The sequence below is a fragment of the Cygnus olor genome, chromosome 5 (genome assembly GCF_009769625.2).
Source record: "Cygnus olor isolate bCygOlo1 chromosome 5, bCygOlo1.pri.v2, whole genome shotgun sequence".
Classification (NCBI taxonomy): Eukaryota; Metazoa; Chordata; class Aves; order Anseriformes; family Anatidae; genus Cygnus; species Cygnus olor.
Window position 1 is genome coordinate 9,718,801 of NC_049173.1, and position 16,564 is coordinate 9,735,364.

The window sequence follows — 16,564 nt, forward strand, 5'->3', positions numbered from 1 at the left end:
CCTGGGCCTGAAGGCTGACGCTATATGTGCAACTTCCTATCCTGCTTATACTTCATACAGAAGCCAGCATTGCTGGCTCAGCAGAAACATCCTTATGGTCATTAAAACAGAAAAGGAAAAAACAACAACAACAACAACAACAACAACAACAAAAACTACGTCTACTAATAGATAGATCAAACCAAAGAAATATGCTGGGAGCAGCATCATTTTCCACAGTGATCAGCTTGCCAATGAATCACAAAAAAATTCCCAGGGAGCCATACTGAGATGCTCCAAAAACCCTACTGCAGCCTCTGTTCACCTGATAGCTCCCAGGGAGAAAAGGCATGTGCTCTAACAGCCTGCTTCCCCTAACACAGGTCCTCCTGCTGCTGGTCCTGCTCCAAATCTCAGTAAGGCTTGCTTAAAAAATGCATATATATCAAGCAGAAGTCCTCTGAGCTTCAGACCACAGCCCATTATAGTCTGGGAGACAGGAGAAAGAGGTAAAATATAGTTTTGTTTGCCCATATCAATTGCCTTTTTATCTCCTGTCTTCTAGGCACAAAGGCATTTGAAGTGAGGAGATGACAGTTTTGTTTTGTATGTTCACGGTTTCATTGTAATAAATTATGTCTTTGACACATTTTTGCAAAGAAGGAAAGAAAAAAAAAAGCCTGCCCAAACCCTTGTAGTCTCAGGTACAGAGAGATCACATGCGTTCTGGTGATGGTTTTTGACATCCAGAGAAATAATATAATTCAGGTGTCTTAAATGAGACATCAGAAGGCAGACTTCAGACACCTTATGATTCCCCGTGCTGGTCTGGGGTACATTTAAGGCCCCCGTCCTGCTCCGTCCTACCTGGGACCCAAGGTCAATGCCCTGGGAAGGTGGATGGGGAGATTTAACCTGCAAGAACTTAAGTGCACAGCTGAGCCACACCACAGCTTCCATCAGGGTCACACTGGTGGAGGAAGGACACTGTGGGTGAGAGAGAGTTAGAGATGCTTTTGCCCACATGAGCTTGAAATAGCTGTCCTTACTGCCTGAGACAAATTGTAAATATCTGAGAAAATTGAACAGAAAAAGCATGAGAGGAAGGGATGGCTGGACTCCCCTGCTGGCCCCGCAGCTCGCTCATTGTGTGGTTGCAAGAGGCTCTTGTACCAGCCGTCCCTCTTCACGTGCTCATCTGCAATGTGTGTCTATCAGCGCTGCTCTCAGCGGGGGATTAATTAAAGTTTGTGAAGCACTTTGGATATATACTTGGATGAAATATCCTAGAGAAGCACAAGATATTTAATCCTTTGATAATATTTATTTGGCTGATGCGTGTGCTGCAAGGGAAAGGAAAACCAGAGCACATGTCTGCATAAAAACATCCTTTCTCGTTAAAAAAGGCCAAGCTAAATTAAAAGGTTTGTGGAATGTGTTTCCTGTCAAAACTCAGGCCTGGGGGGAAAAGTGCTGAAGGAGGATTTGTAGCTGGAGTTTAGTTATGTGGCTGTCTGAGCACAACTACAGGGCTTTCTACAATTTGTGAAACTGGGGGCTAACTTAGTTCATTACCCTGTAATATTGCATGCTGTTAATACCTGCATTACAGTGTCATTTAGTTCAGCTACAGCAGATACTAATTGCTTATTGAGGCAAAACTAGTTTATGCTTTCTTTGTCTTAATTTTTTTAATTCATGTAGAAGCTGGTGACTTAATAATATTCTGCAAGACCCAGCTGGAATCTTTCCTGAAAGTCCTTGTAAAATTTCTTAAGTATTTTGTTTCGCTATCTAAAGATCTTTACTCTTCTTTAACTGATATAAAATACGTAGTCGCTCCTCTCACTTTATTACTTTTAATTTGTTGTGATCCCATATTTGCTGTTTTAAGAATCCTCCCAACCTAACTTCAAGATTCAAAGCCATAAAAACAGCCTGTGGTGCAAACTTCACATCTGTATCACGTTACACTTGGCATGAGAGATAGGTGCACTCATTTACTGGAGCTCAGCATGGGGTGAGAGTTCAGAGGTTATCATTCCTGATGGCTTACATCTTTACAGATGTTTTCCCTTTAAGAACAACAGAACCACTTGTCAATCACAGCTCAAACCTCAAAAACAGACACCTATACCTTCTTTTCATAATTAATTCCATGTTTTGCAGATTGCATTTTTTAGAGTTTGGTAGTGAGGAACTGATTACAGTTTAACAGTTGCAAGAGATTATTTAACATTTTAAATGCACGTGGAATATGACAAACTAAAATAGTAGTGAAAAAATACAACTATAGCCAAAACATATGTGAAACTTAATCTGCAACAATCTTGACTTAATATTAAAGCCTGTATCATGTTTTTCCAGCCCTGCCACTGTGGGAATAGTGAATGCACACATGTAATATACATTGCAGTAGAATTGATAATCTAGGTGATATATTTCAGTAGAACCCAAATTTGACTGGATCAGATTTAGGTGCAGGACTCATTAGAGTAGAGATCCCTTGTTTAGTCTTCATTTTGTTTCTGTAGCCATTTCCAAAAATAAAAATAAAAAAAAAAAAACAGCACCCAGGGAAGAACAAATGCCATTTGACAGAAGGAAATTCACAATCAGAGTGGAACAAACAGTTGTTTTACCCAAATCTCATGGGGACCCCATGACAGAATAACGAAATTAACCTTTTTTTTTTTTTTTCTCCTGAGCAGTCCACGTTACCCTAAGATTGTATTTCTTTGCTTGCACTGAATAATATGGAAAGTTTATGTTACCAATCCATCCCCAGTCTAAAGAAGAGGCCCACTGATCACTTTTTCTGCAGTAGTCTTTACCCAAAAATATGAAATTTTCTTTTATACTTTATGAACTTCTAAATGACTGAATTGCATCACTGAGAATTCTGTAGCTGTTCAGAAAATGCAGAGATAATTTCAGGTGATTCTGAGCAGATCACAAAGAAGCAATCAATTTAAAGAGATACCCCTCTTCAAGTAATCTTCAGTACCCAACTGTGTATGAATTCCCCATCATCTGTAGCACAACCCAGATCCGTGGTGTGAATTTTATATAAAGAGGATATTACTTAGCAAAGCAATTGACTTGGAAGTCATACAACACCTTTGCTAAGGGGAAATCTTAAATTGCTTCCATTAAATCACTGGACATTGTCTGATGACTCCATATTTACACATTAACTTAGCTCTCCCATTCTTATATTTATATAGTCATCTTTTTTTAATACTATAAAGAAATGTGCTATTTGTCAGCATATGGTTTTCAAATTCTAGCTCTGATTATATATGCATAAGTTCTTCATAATAAAGAGTACCTACAGTGACCCAGACTTGAAATCTGCATTATGCATCTGGAAAGACCGAATGGGGATGGGTAACTTGTCACAAGCAATAAAAAATGTCAGTGGTGCATGTTTGTGTGTAGTCTGTGAATGCTGTTTGATGTACTTATCAGTTCCTTCCTACAATATGTTGTAGTTACCGAACAGCACAGCTTGGCTATTGATGGGTAAAAGAAGTGGAAGATAAGAGAATAAGCAGACAGTGATTTGGATTCTGCAGATGATATTTTGCAGGTTGGAAAGGACAAAGGCAATCTGCAAGCACCAGCAGCTGATACGGCCTCAATAGAAGATAATTCTGGGCTTGGAGACAGAGAAAAAGCATATGCACAGTAAATCATGCAAATCACATCTAAATGGTGGGACATTTGACAATAAGGCAGAAAATGATGGAGTTGGAGGTTGTTTCAGTTTTTTTAACATTAATTTTGTAATAAACTTATTGTTGGACTGATAAGCTATTAACCTCTTGGGGCACAAAAGGCAGTGGTGCTGGAGCATAACTGGCATAACAGTAAATACGTAGTCGTAAGAGAGAGGACTGAATAAGCTTCCTCTAGCCCCCTTTTACTGACTTCCCTGAGATCTATGAGAAAGTCACAGCTGGAGAAGAAGCAGACAGTTGCTGGGAGGACGGGGTGAAAGTTTCCAGCATTTAAGGGTGAGAGATTCTTTTCCAGCTTCCTCATTTCCAGTTAACTGCTCCTTTTGTGAATATTTAAATAATAATAATAATAATAGGAATAAATAATGAAAATAATAAATAAATACACAAAAGCAGTATGCCTGTTTTATGCCTGCATTCCTCTGTAATACCCCATGAGCACTTCCCTTTGGAGGGGATACTGACCAGAAGAAGAAAGCCAAATGGAGCTACCAGAAATTTCTTTGTCACTGCAGCATGCTGGAGAGTGTGATACTGGGGATAGAGATAACGACCAACTGTGGCACCATGCCATGGAACTGTCAAATTATCTTGAGAGAGAATGGTAATGAGTGTGTACCACTGCTACATATGATTTGCTTTTAAGCAGGTAGGTAGGGCTGTGACTGAACACAAGCCGTTAAATTATGAACAGAAGGAGAGCTATCCAATTTTCTGCCTTGCTAAGGAAATGAATAGTTTTAATGATAGCTGAAGACTTTGAGTTTGCCCTTCCTTTTGTAATCTTCCTCAATTGAATCCTTTAAGTATAGTAAATCTAATTCTCTACTCCATACCATCAATGTTGTGCTGCTTTAATTCCACAGATGTTTTTGGAGAAGCTGGATTTCATTTTAGTGCAGTGGAAGGAAGAATGAAGTGCATTGTTCAAAAGTTCCTCTCACAATGAGATGAGTGGAACACACCATTTTACAGCCCTTCCACTCCATTGCAGGAGTGCCTTCTGCAAGAAGAACATAAGTTAGGGGCCCTTTCACTATCTGTGCTGCAACCACTGTTGCTTCCTCAGTTCCAGGTCGAGGTTTTGCTCAGGATTGTTTTCACCAGTGCTTAGAGAAGAATATATGAAAGGTGTAAATAAAAAGAGAATGGGACCCACAGGTTGCTATGAGAGCAAAAACTACGCTCACCATCAGGAGATTCTGTCACCCGCCCCAGCTGTGTGCATATAGAACTGCAAAAAAATCCTAATCTTACTGATGATACAGATTATGGTCACTATAAAATCTAATCCTTAAAACAAAGTGCTGTGTTCAAATGCATGTTTAATAAAGAGGCCTGCAGTATAAATTTTAGACAAGGATCAGTTTGTGCAGCTAGAATAAGAAAAAAAATATTATAGTGATTTCTGTCTGTCCTATATATACAGTTTCTGCACTGCTGAGTCCTTTCGCCATTTTGTTGAGATATAATGAAATACATATATATATATATGGACTTCTTGTGAAGATGGCTTTCTGCTATAGCAAATTCACCGTATGTTCTGGACCTTCAAGAGAAGAGTTAAAAAATGTGTGCATTAAGGATACTTTCAATACGCAGTGAATATCTTCTGAATACCTTTTATCTAGTTCTGATTAAAGCCATTTCACTGCCAAGACAACTTGATGGATTTATGGCTTATTGACTGCCCTGTTACTATGTAACATCCTTAATTGGCTCTCTCCCTGCTTTAATGTTTGGTGTTTGATTCTGCTAAATCTTTAAAATATGTTTTTGACTACATCATCCAGTAAGTCTGTAAAATAAATGCTCCTCAAATGATTTTTTTCTTTTTTTTTTTCATTTTTAATAAGTTCTGTTTAACAAATAAATGCAGTGGGGAGAAGGGAGAATGCATGAAATATTCATAAAGGTCAATACGATATAGTCAATAGATAGGGCATGTTAAACTAAGAGCTTGTCTTACAAGGTATTCAAGTCTGGATTCTCATCTGGGACAGTCTATGTGGATCATGCCTTCATTTTCCTCTCTCCCTATCCTGGCAGAGGCACAATCAGCAGAATGAGGGAGGATTCCTCCCTTTTTGTTCTATCTCTTGCTTTGTATTGTTGTTTAGGAGAAGCAACTACTTTCCAAAAATGTCTGTCCTTAGCATGGTATGGCGGAGACCACAGGTATGGACATGGCCAAGGATACGTCAGAGACTATGGATATGGACAGATACGTGTGATATGCAACAGCCATAAAATAAGCCTCTTAAGTAGAAAGCTAACATGTATGTATTTAGATGTTGAAAATCTCACGAGAGCTGTGCAAGAGCTTGTGTGTCCCTCTGACTGCTGTCTCTACTAGCATCTGGTTTAAGTGGGATGCAGGAGGATTGAGCCACCCAGTATCCTGCTCTGGCCAGGAGAGTTAATACAGCACATCTTGCTCCCTCTAAGACTCTCAGGGACAGCAAGAACCTCAGCTGTTCACCAGGACAAAGGCATTTACTTCTCCAGATAGGGGCCAGGAGAATTAGCTTGTTTGCACAAAAAACAGATGTCTCAAGCCCAGCTCCTCCATCGAATCATGTGGTTCGAACCCAAACAGTTAGCCACATATTTCTGACAGATCATCCTGGGTAGCACAGAGACAAAGGGAATGATTCATGCAGGCTGTGGGTCTCCTGCAGTGCTTTCAGTATTCAGGAGGTGGTGGTGGCATGACTGAGCATTTCACGTGGCACAGACCTGGGATGGGCCAGTGGTTGTCCTCGCTGCACCTGCCCGATGCCTTCACACTGGCCTTGTGTGTAAAAAGGGGAAAGACAGTAGTTGTGTCTTATTTTATTGCCTGGAGACAGGAGTGAAATCCTGACAGGAGGTAAAGGTGTGCCTCTCTATGCTCTGAAGGCAATGGGCTCTGGCGAGGTATGCTAGAGGGATTTCCCTTTAGCTGCTTGTTTTAATCTGTTTGAGTTAAAAGGACATAATCTAGGGAGACTTCCCTGTCCAAACAAACAAGAGGTTTGCTATTGCTAATATATTTGTGGTGATTTCTGGGAATCCCTTAGAAAAAAAATTAAGTCTCAGAGCAAACATTCTCTGGAGCTAGGTGTCTGCATGGCTTTGTGCCTTTTGAACACCTGCTTTTTCTGTAGGACAAAACGTCAATTAAAGCCATTCCTATAACATGTCGCTAGAGGGACATGAAAACATGGAATAGATTAGCTCTTGTTGTTCTTAGTTATTGCTCTTTAATGTGGAAAAATACAACAGGGATGATTTAGGGCTTTCCCTTCTCTGACTGAATGAAAGAGCTTTAGAAAATGATCTTTGAACTGCTTGATGCTTGTACAAAAAAAAAAAAAAAGAAAAAGAAAAAAGAAAAGGAAACACACTCTAGTGCTGAAGATATTGTAGCAGTAAAGTGGTACACCAGCAAGTTTTCAAGCATGAGATACAACGAAATAATACCTTTTACATTTTTTTTTTGGAAATTAACTTCCTAATATCAGGTATTTATTTTAATCTCGCATACACACAATCACGTGTTATTTTTTATAGGGCATATAAATGGTGTTAGGCCTATTTCCAGGCCAGAGTATGAGCTCCAGCTGTGAAGCACTCAGCACCACCTCTGGGTTGTGTTTGGCAGCCATGTGGGAAGCTGCTTTCCCATGGGCTGCCACAGAAGTGCCAGAGCACACAGCTGGGAGGCAGCAATGAAATTGCTCCTCAGCAGAGCCCGGCGCTCAGGGAGCAGTTCTCCTCCACCCTTATACATTAAGCCACCAGGGCCAGCTTCAACCCTCCCATGGCCCACACTAGGTCAGAAAAAAACCCTCCTGGAGCTGGTCAGAGCTGGGAGGTGGCAGCAGCCACAGCTGTCCCTATGGGGCCTGCTGCCTCCCAGGCAAGGCCTGCTCCAAGTGCCTGCAGGGTGTCTGCTGTGCCTGGTGGGACACCAAGGGGTTCCTGGGCCACCAGCCAGGGCCCAGGCTTGTTGACACACAATAAGCAAATATGCCATAACTCCTTAAAACCCCTTTTTGTGAAATCCATCAAGATAGCACAACTGAGATACAGCAGCTCTTGGCCAGCCTGGTTCCTAGAAGGCTCCAGCTGTGTTTTGGCCCTGTCTAGCTCAGAGACATTGGATTTGCATCACCCCCTCTGCCTCTCCTCCAAGTCACTATCCTGGCCTTTGCTGCCTTTAGCTGTGTCCAACTCCCCCCTCACACCAAAGTTCCGCTCGAACTCCGTCTCATGGGGCAAACTGCCATGCAGTGAAGACCTTTAGTGCCCCAATGCAATTAAAACTTTTGTCCGTTTCTGAAAAGTGGTCTTCCTGCAGGGACAGGAGGAGGATGTTGGTGGCACCTATGTTCCAGGTCCCCCCTGGCACAACATCAGGATGTAATTTTACTTACACACCATTTGTCCAAAGCAACTGCAAGGGTGCTCAATATTGTTTCCTCTTCCAAACAACCCGTTGGGTGGCTTTTGTTTTGGATGAAGTAATTAAGGAGAGGAAGCTGAGCCCTTTCCCTTCATGCCTTTGTTTTGCCTGTGTATCAAATTGCAGGTGCAGGGGTCATTGTGCGAGTGTGTCAACCACATTCGAGTGGTGGCAATAAATAGCTCCAGAAGAGGATTTGTTTTACTGCTGCTTCAGTGGAAAAGCAGACAGAGGCCAGCCTTTTTTTTTTCACTTTTTTTCTATTTTGTTTGTATTTTATTTCATTTGTAAAGAATGTAAAGACTCAGGAGAGCGTTTAGGTTTAGTTTGTCCCTCATTATCTCTTGAAGAGTTACACATGCAGCATGATTCGTTACATGTTGTACCTGTCACTGCCTCTGCCCTTTGTTCAGTCTAACTAAAATATAGTAGTGCCTCATTTCAGTAATAGACCTGACCTAGATTAAAATGTGCAAATTCTTACAGAAAGTGCAATAATTGCAATTGATTTACTCTTCTGTGGGGAAATAATGTCTGTCTCAAACAATAACATCAGCTTTTTCTTAATTGCATTACATTAATATCATATTAATCTGCATTCGTATCCACATACAATGCTGTGAAGCACATTTGGGCTTTTTTTTTTCGTGTTTTTTGTTGTTGGTAGTGGTGGTAGTCGTTGTTTTTTTTTTCCCTACCCTAGTGACACATACAACTCTCAAAATGTGATATCAAGTCTAGAAAGCCCTTGTTAGGCCATTTCATAGAGGAAAGAAAAAAAAGACAAAAAATAAAACACTGAACAGAATCAAGAAAGCCGTATCTCACCTACCGCAGCCCATAGCTCCCATGTTTATTTCAGTTGTTGATCCACCCTGGCCCAGTGGTGAGGATGATGCTGGATTAATGAGGTGTGGGAGCGCTGGACTTTCTTATTACTAGCTCAGAGCATCTGCTTTCAACAAATGTCTTTTACGCACATATGTGACCTCTTGGCTACCTACACTTAAGTCCACCTGTCCAGATGGCGTTGTGCCTGCTCGTGAACTTGGTCCAACTAGGACATACTAGGGCATAGAAGAAAAGAGTCTCTGTGGCCAGGTAAATGCCATTTCACTGCAGAATGTGTGGTGCACATGGCTCCTGGGTCCTGTCCCAACACCTGACCATTTCTGCACTGAAATCAGAAATGGAGAGGAAACCCTAGAGCCAGCGCTGCCAAATTTGCCATGGGTGGCAAGGTTTGGGGAGCAACCAGCCACCTGATTTCCAGATGACACAAGCCCCAGACAGCTGGTTGGGGTGTCTGACAGGACACGATGACAGTTGTGATTTGGCCATTCCCGCAGCCCTGGCACTGAGCAAGGGAGAAGTCCTGGCACAACAGCCCATGGCATCAGCCCCGTAGCAAGACCTGCTGTGGCTTGGAGAGGTTGCCACAAAGCTGAAACCAACCCCTGTCATCAGGGCAGACCCATGGATAAAATCACAGTTATTTTTCTCTTTCCCGAGATTAACCTATGCAATGTGGAAGACGTCATGAGAAGCCAGCATGGCTTCCTTCAAAATAGAAATACCTCGAGAGAATTGCTTGATTGCTTTCTTTTTGTTGTTGTTTTTTTTTTTTTCTTTTCTTTTGTTTTTTGTTTGTTTGTTTGTTTTGAGGGAATGGAATTTCAGTTCAGAGGCAAAAAACTCAAAGTGCTTGATGTCAAAACATCAAAAATTTTACAGTGTAGTATTTGGCATAAAGGTTTTTGAGGGTTGGTTGGGTTTGCTTTTTTTCTTTTGCTTTGTTTTCACTATGAGATGGTGTTTGAAAGGCAGGTTTTGTTTTTCAATTTTTAGGTAATTGGACACATTTGCTTACTTGGAATGCAATCTACTGAGCTCTCCAAACTGTATTTAATTTTTGCAAAATGTATACCTGTTCTGTTTCAAACTGGAAAAGAAGTCAAAATCACAATATTTCACATGAGGTGGGAAGCTCATTCCTGCTTGCTTTGGCTGCATTCAAAACATGGGGAAAATTTTCCAAGAATGTTTTTTATAACCTATTGAATATGGAAACATTTCCATGTTTTCAGGCTGCAGTGTGTGGAAACAAACAGGGAAACAAAACATTTCCATGTTTTTTGATAACTAAAAAAACAGGTGCCAGAGATCCCAGACCCGTGAATTATGAAAGGAAAATGGGGAATTAAACTACATTTCATCATATAACACTTAAGGAGGCAGTCAGTTGAAATTGCCCGAAAAGCAGAGTTAGCACAAACATGAAGAAGCGCTTTTTCACACCCAGCACTAATTACATTGGGGAACTGTTTGATACAGGAGGTTGTGGAGGCCAAAAATACAAATGGGTTCAAATTGGGATCAACAAACTTGATGGAAGAGGTCTATTGGGGCAATTAAATACAATATTCCAGATACTACCTCCAGCCTAGGAAGTCCGTAAGCTACAGATTTCTGGAAGAATTCCTGTATTTCCCTTGCTTCCTATAGTTTTTCCCTTTGCCTGCTGATGTTGGAAGAAGAGTATGAGTTTAGAGAATCTTTGGTCGGACTTTGTCCTCGTGTCATCAGCTGGCCAGAGAACATGGACAGCAACTGTTGCATGCTAATACATTTGGAGAATAAAATAAAAGACTCCAAAAGAAACAAAACAGAAGAAAAAATCATTTATTTGGTTTGTATTTCTTTTGAAAGTATTTATGTATTTCAGTCATACCCATTTTCCAGCCTCAGTAACATCTCAATAGCTGCTGGACACAGAGCAAGGACTCGTTGCAGAGACCTTCCTAGGAAAGTAAAAACTGCACACCAGTAGCAGAGAGGAGAGGAGAGAAGAAAACGAAAATGAAAATTTAAGATGAAGAGAACAGACAGGGCCCTATTTGACAGCTTTTTAATGTTCATCTTAATATTGTGTTTGGCACCCCGTTACCATAGTGATTGGCAGTTGATTGACAGGATTACGTAATGGAGCTATCTCTGTAGAGCAAGAGGCATATTTTCAGGGAGAAAACATGACTTTGTTACTGGAGATGGGGCCAATATGCAGTATGCTCAGATCAAGGGAGGGTTTTGAACAGAATTTTCTATTTAAGCAACCAGATATTAGCAACTCCTTCCCAGTGATATGCAAGTGAAAGACAAATAGCCATCAGGACCTCAAGGCTGTCTAGACATCTCATCATCATGGCCATCTGACAGACCCTGAGGCAGCTGCCAGGCTGGCAGCACAGAGCGCCTATTGCATTATCGAGGTGGCACCCTGAGGCATTGCCACTTTAAATGCAGACCCAAAAGTGTTGCTTTCGGATATGTCTCAGAAGAAAAAAATATAAATATGGATAGTGGTAATAAAATGCAATACAAGGAGCTGATGATTTTTCCCTTGGATATTTAAAAGAGTCTGGTTTTATTAACTGGGGCACGGAGTTAGGCACGACCCAGCCCTGTTTGCTTTGGAGGGAAGTGAAAAAGTGAAAAGAAAAGTGAAGTCTTTTGCCATTTTCCCTGCATTTAGCACATAAGTAACAGGGTTTTCACTTCTTGCTGTTTTGTACCTAGGGCTTACACAATATCCCTTGACTTTTGAGAATGGGGTCTTGTTGTCCCTGATCAGATAATCCCAGGATTTGTTCACACATCAGTGAGATTCACATGGACAGTGGGAGAGCTTTGTTAGATTGGAAGAAACAAACTCAGGGACTGATCCCATGGACAATATGGCTGGAGCGCTCCTGATCATTCCCTGGCTGACAGGAGATGCTCTCTAACCTTTTGATCCCAAAGTGACTTTCATCCTGTGTTGAGCACCCAGTGGTGTAAATCAGGCCATAATGAGCATCCAGAAAGTGGTGCTGGACTTCCAACCAACCATGCTTAAGAGCAGGCAGCCAGGATCTCACTCTTACCTGGAAAAACACAGAGCAACATAATAGCCCTTCAGTCCTCTGAAGCAGGACCCCAGATGGCTGGTTACCCCAAGAGCAGACAGTGTTAGAGGGTGGTCATGCCATCCAATTGCTGTTACCCCTGGCACCATCTCAGGTGCCATCAGACATCAACATAACTCCCCTTCTGCTCCCAGCTTCTCTCTGGAGAAGCCATTGTCCTCTGTGACCCCTAATTATACACTAGATTAATCATCAGTCTATTGCAGAGCTAGGGAAGGCTCCATTGCAGTGCAGAGTACGAGTCATGGAGCCATGCAGTCCAGAGCGCAGACATGAACACGCGTACGGGTGCATCTGCTCTGGGCACAGGTGCATGGCTGAGCTCTGCTAAAGACGATCTTCCTCTGTAACAGCAACGTGCATGAGCTGCAAGCTGCACGCCCAGCCTCTTGGCAGGTAAAACAGTGCTTTTGGCTGTCCTCAACACATATACTGAATAATCTGTGTGGCCAGCGAGGCCTTTTGTTGTGATGCATGGCAGGGAGCTCTCTGGTTTGCTTCTGGGTAAATGGGGTTTCCCAGGTTTCCCTCAATGCACCCACTCTGCTGGCATGGGGCAGTGGCAGGGGTGGGGGCAATTCACAACTCTGGGAACAGGCTAGAGGATGTTGGCAGCTTGTGGGGGCTGAAGTATGGTTGCCCCAAAGAAACACTGAACACAGCGGATTGGGGATGGAGGCTTATTTCCCTAGCTAAGAAATTAAGTTTCTGTAACCTATGACTGACACTTATATTATCAGCGGGAGATGATAAATCTAACTCTTTTCAGATGACTTCAGAAAGTCCCAGAAACAGCATACAGTTTTTACATCTCCCTTTATTCAGCAGCATTTTTCTGTCCTTTGGTGGAACCTTGGAAAAAGCCCACAGAAATCAAGACAAAGACTTCCACCGGTGAGAGCTGGGTCTGGCCCTTCACATGACAGCTCTACAGGCCTATGTGCTCAGAGAGCTTTTCTTAGAGAGTAACAGTTCTCCCGGACTACATGCCAGAGAGTGTTTCTTTATAAAGATGCTTCCCTTTGGACTCCCAGCAATGACAACACCTGTGTGCATACACATGGACATGCACAAAAGCCATGGAGAAGTCATCCATCTTAGAAAACGTGTTATGCCTTCTAAGCATTTCTAAATCAAAGACTGATAAATAAAACATGGGTTCAGTGTTAAAAGGAAAAAAGAGCCCTTTTAACAGATTAAAGTGCTCACGGTGCCTGACACTGTGAAATAAGAGTGTTGAGCAGCAGGGCAGTTAAGAAAAAGGACTGGTTTTGCTGACAGGTACAAGCTGTTTTGTGTCTTGTAGCAGCCATTGGTAGAAAAAAAAAAAAAAAAGAAAAAAAAAAAAAAGCCCCAAATCTACTTTCCTGGCAAAGAAAACTTCCCAGAAGGTAGCAAGCTGTAGCCATCTATAACTAAAGTTTTGCCTGTTATGCAGCTAGACATTGTGAGGCAAAGCTTGTCTTTCTGCAGAAAGAGGAAGGAAAAGTATTTAAGCCCACCAAATACAAATAAGCAAATAAAAGCAGCATCCTTTCTAATTGTTATAATGGTTTATTCCAGCAAACTGGAAGACCTGCTTTTTTTTTTTTTCTTTTTTCAGCAATTTGTTTTTTCATCAGTGTCCTGCTGTTTCTTAAAGCCCAAATATATTGGGGTCCTTACATATATTTCCAATTGCTCCTTGGCATTTGCAGCAGAAGAGGTGATAAAGCCCTATGCATTTTCCTTCAGGACTGTGCATAGAGAGACCAGGGCATCTGACAGCTGTATTTCTACAGGTGGGAACATTTCTCCAAATTAAGTAGAAAGGGGTTGGGGAAGCACTAAATAAGTTTATTGGGCTGATCAGGAAAGCTGATCATTAGTTCTAACTTTTTTTTCCCCCTTCACTTCTGAGCCTGCTGTACTTTGATGGAGGCGAGACTTACAGCAGAGGTCACTGAAAATCCTTCTGAATATTTTATCAGTTCTGCTTCTTATGGCTTAGTCTACAAAGACAAACCCTTATGTGTGAAGGACACAGAGCTGAGAGCAGGAGGAGGAGGTATAAACCTGTGTCTGCCCTTGCTTTGCTTTCTGACCAGGACACAGAGCACATAAGCTGTGGAAGTGACAAACAGAGAGAGTTTGTGCGCCATTAGGATCACACTTAGTATGAAGTCTTGTTGCTATTAGTAAAAAAGGTCCCAGTCAATGTGAAGGAGAGCCAGATGGTTTTGCTGTCAGGCTGGTAAGGAGCAGTTTCATGACTCCAGATGGCATCCTGTAACCTTTTAGGACTAATTTTACTGCTCTCTTGGATTTGAAATGTTGTGGCAAGTAACAAGCCTAGATTACAGCACAAAGAAGCTGGGATGCTCTTTCCGTAACCCTGCAGTACAATGTCACCATGCAGTGCCCACTGTGGAAAAGCCATATTGAGAACTGTTTCCACACAGTTGTGTAAACCATCTCCAAAATGCCCAGGGTAGCAAAGCACATGACAAAAAGTGGGTGGGGGGAACCTATAAAATTAAAATGCTTTATTTATTTGAGACAGCTCAGTTCTATCTTTCTCCAGGAAGTCATTATGCACCTCTATTGTGTGCTGATAATAGTTACCTGCAATCTGATAATGACTTCAATATCTTTCTAAAATGATGGTAATGTAACAGCTTTATGAACCAGTTTCAAAGGAACCCCTTTTTGACATACTGAACCTCCTGACAGACCGTGGTGTTCATGCAGGGACTGAGTGGGACTGGAGCTCAGCAAACCAAATGTGGTATCCCCTCTGTGGGACAGGCTTGGTTTTGTGAGCAAGGGGAATCACTAATATCCCTGGGATGATGCTTATGGTGGGTTTGGGACCATACTGGTAATGCGGGGCCATACTGTACAGCAGCCGATGTTTGATCACGGAAAAAGAGAGGTGAATACCACATGCTATAACCATGTGGGACTGCCATAGATATGATCCTCTTCTTCCATTCAGCAGGAGAGAAGGAGGGAGTTTTGTAGGTGGCAGGCCAGCTCACCCTATGTTCAGTGGTCCTTGCTTAATGTTATGCCCCAAGTGAGTTTTCTATTTGTTTTCCACTTGGTTCATGTCACACATAATACATATCCATCCAGCCTCAGCAGGTGAGAGCTTCTTGTAACATTTCCCCTCATTTCAAAACTGATGGGAAGAAGTAATGGGGAAAAAATACTTCTGCTCACGGGAAGCCATTCTGATCTTGTTTTTTCAATGTGCACCTTTTCCAAAATCTTGGAAGAAGCTCTCACCTTGGTCAGAAAGACTTGGATTTTCCATGGTACCTTTTTACTCAACAGCATCTCCAGTGACACTTAAAAGGTAATAGCTCTGGTGAAACACATCAACCATTACAGGCCTGCCTACAGCTCACATGCAGCCTGGGACTTTTCACGTTTTAATATATTTTTTTGTTGTTGTTGTTTACTCATTTATTGTACAATTGACAGCCTGTGGAGTGGTAGTTGAGGTCTCTCTACTGGCTATCTGCTGTTGGGTGCAGAGCATTTGCTGTTTCTTTGCCCATGTTCTTCAGCCCTGACATGCAGTGAGCATGTCACAGCCTCTGCTGACACTGACAATTAACACCAGTTATGCTGGCAGTTTGTGGGGTGAACATTTGCCCAGTGGGAGCCTGAAGGCAACCAACTCGCTTCATACAGGCTAACAGGCAGCCATTAGGTAATAATGATTTACTGATCTCAGCTGGACTCTGGCAGATGACCTAGATTTCATTATTTCCCCCTGCAGCCTACCAAACCTAGGACTTCTGAAGAAGTAAATCCCAACCATGACTTAGGTTATTCCATCCTTGTTTCAAAAAAAGAAAAATGCCACAAGATGTATTTTTAATCTTCCCTTTGTCCTGCCAATGGAGATGAGCAGAATGGGATATCAGATCCATATCCCACAGAAGCGAGTCTTCCTCCACAGAACCTCTTAATCCTCTCCAGTTCTCCACAGCCAGAGCAGTAGTAGCTGTATTATTTGCAGGAGTTGTATGGCATCAAATAAAAGAAGCAGTCAAGGAACTGAGCCCCTGGCTGCTAAATGCAGCACAGACACACGTCTAGCCATTGAGATCCAGTGTTTCTGTTAGGCTTCTGGAGTCCAAGTCCCTCAGAGCCCTGACTTTAGGTTCGTGCACAGCACCAGTGCAGCAGGGTACTCTCAGTGCTTTGGGATTGTAGACGCTACTAACAAGTAACACTAAAAGTATAGTAAAAGCAGTGTTCCTAAATTGTTATGAAGACATTATGAGGGTTTTCTCTGCCTGGCCCTTAAAACAGCAACAACTTATTGTGCGTGCCTGCCTCTTGGTCAGTCCCAGCTCTCTAGGAGGAAAAGAGCCCTTTGGATTGGATGGACAACAGAAACACCACCCCAGGCAGAGAATTCCTTTTAGACG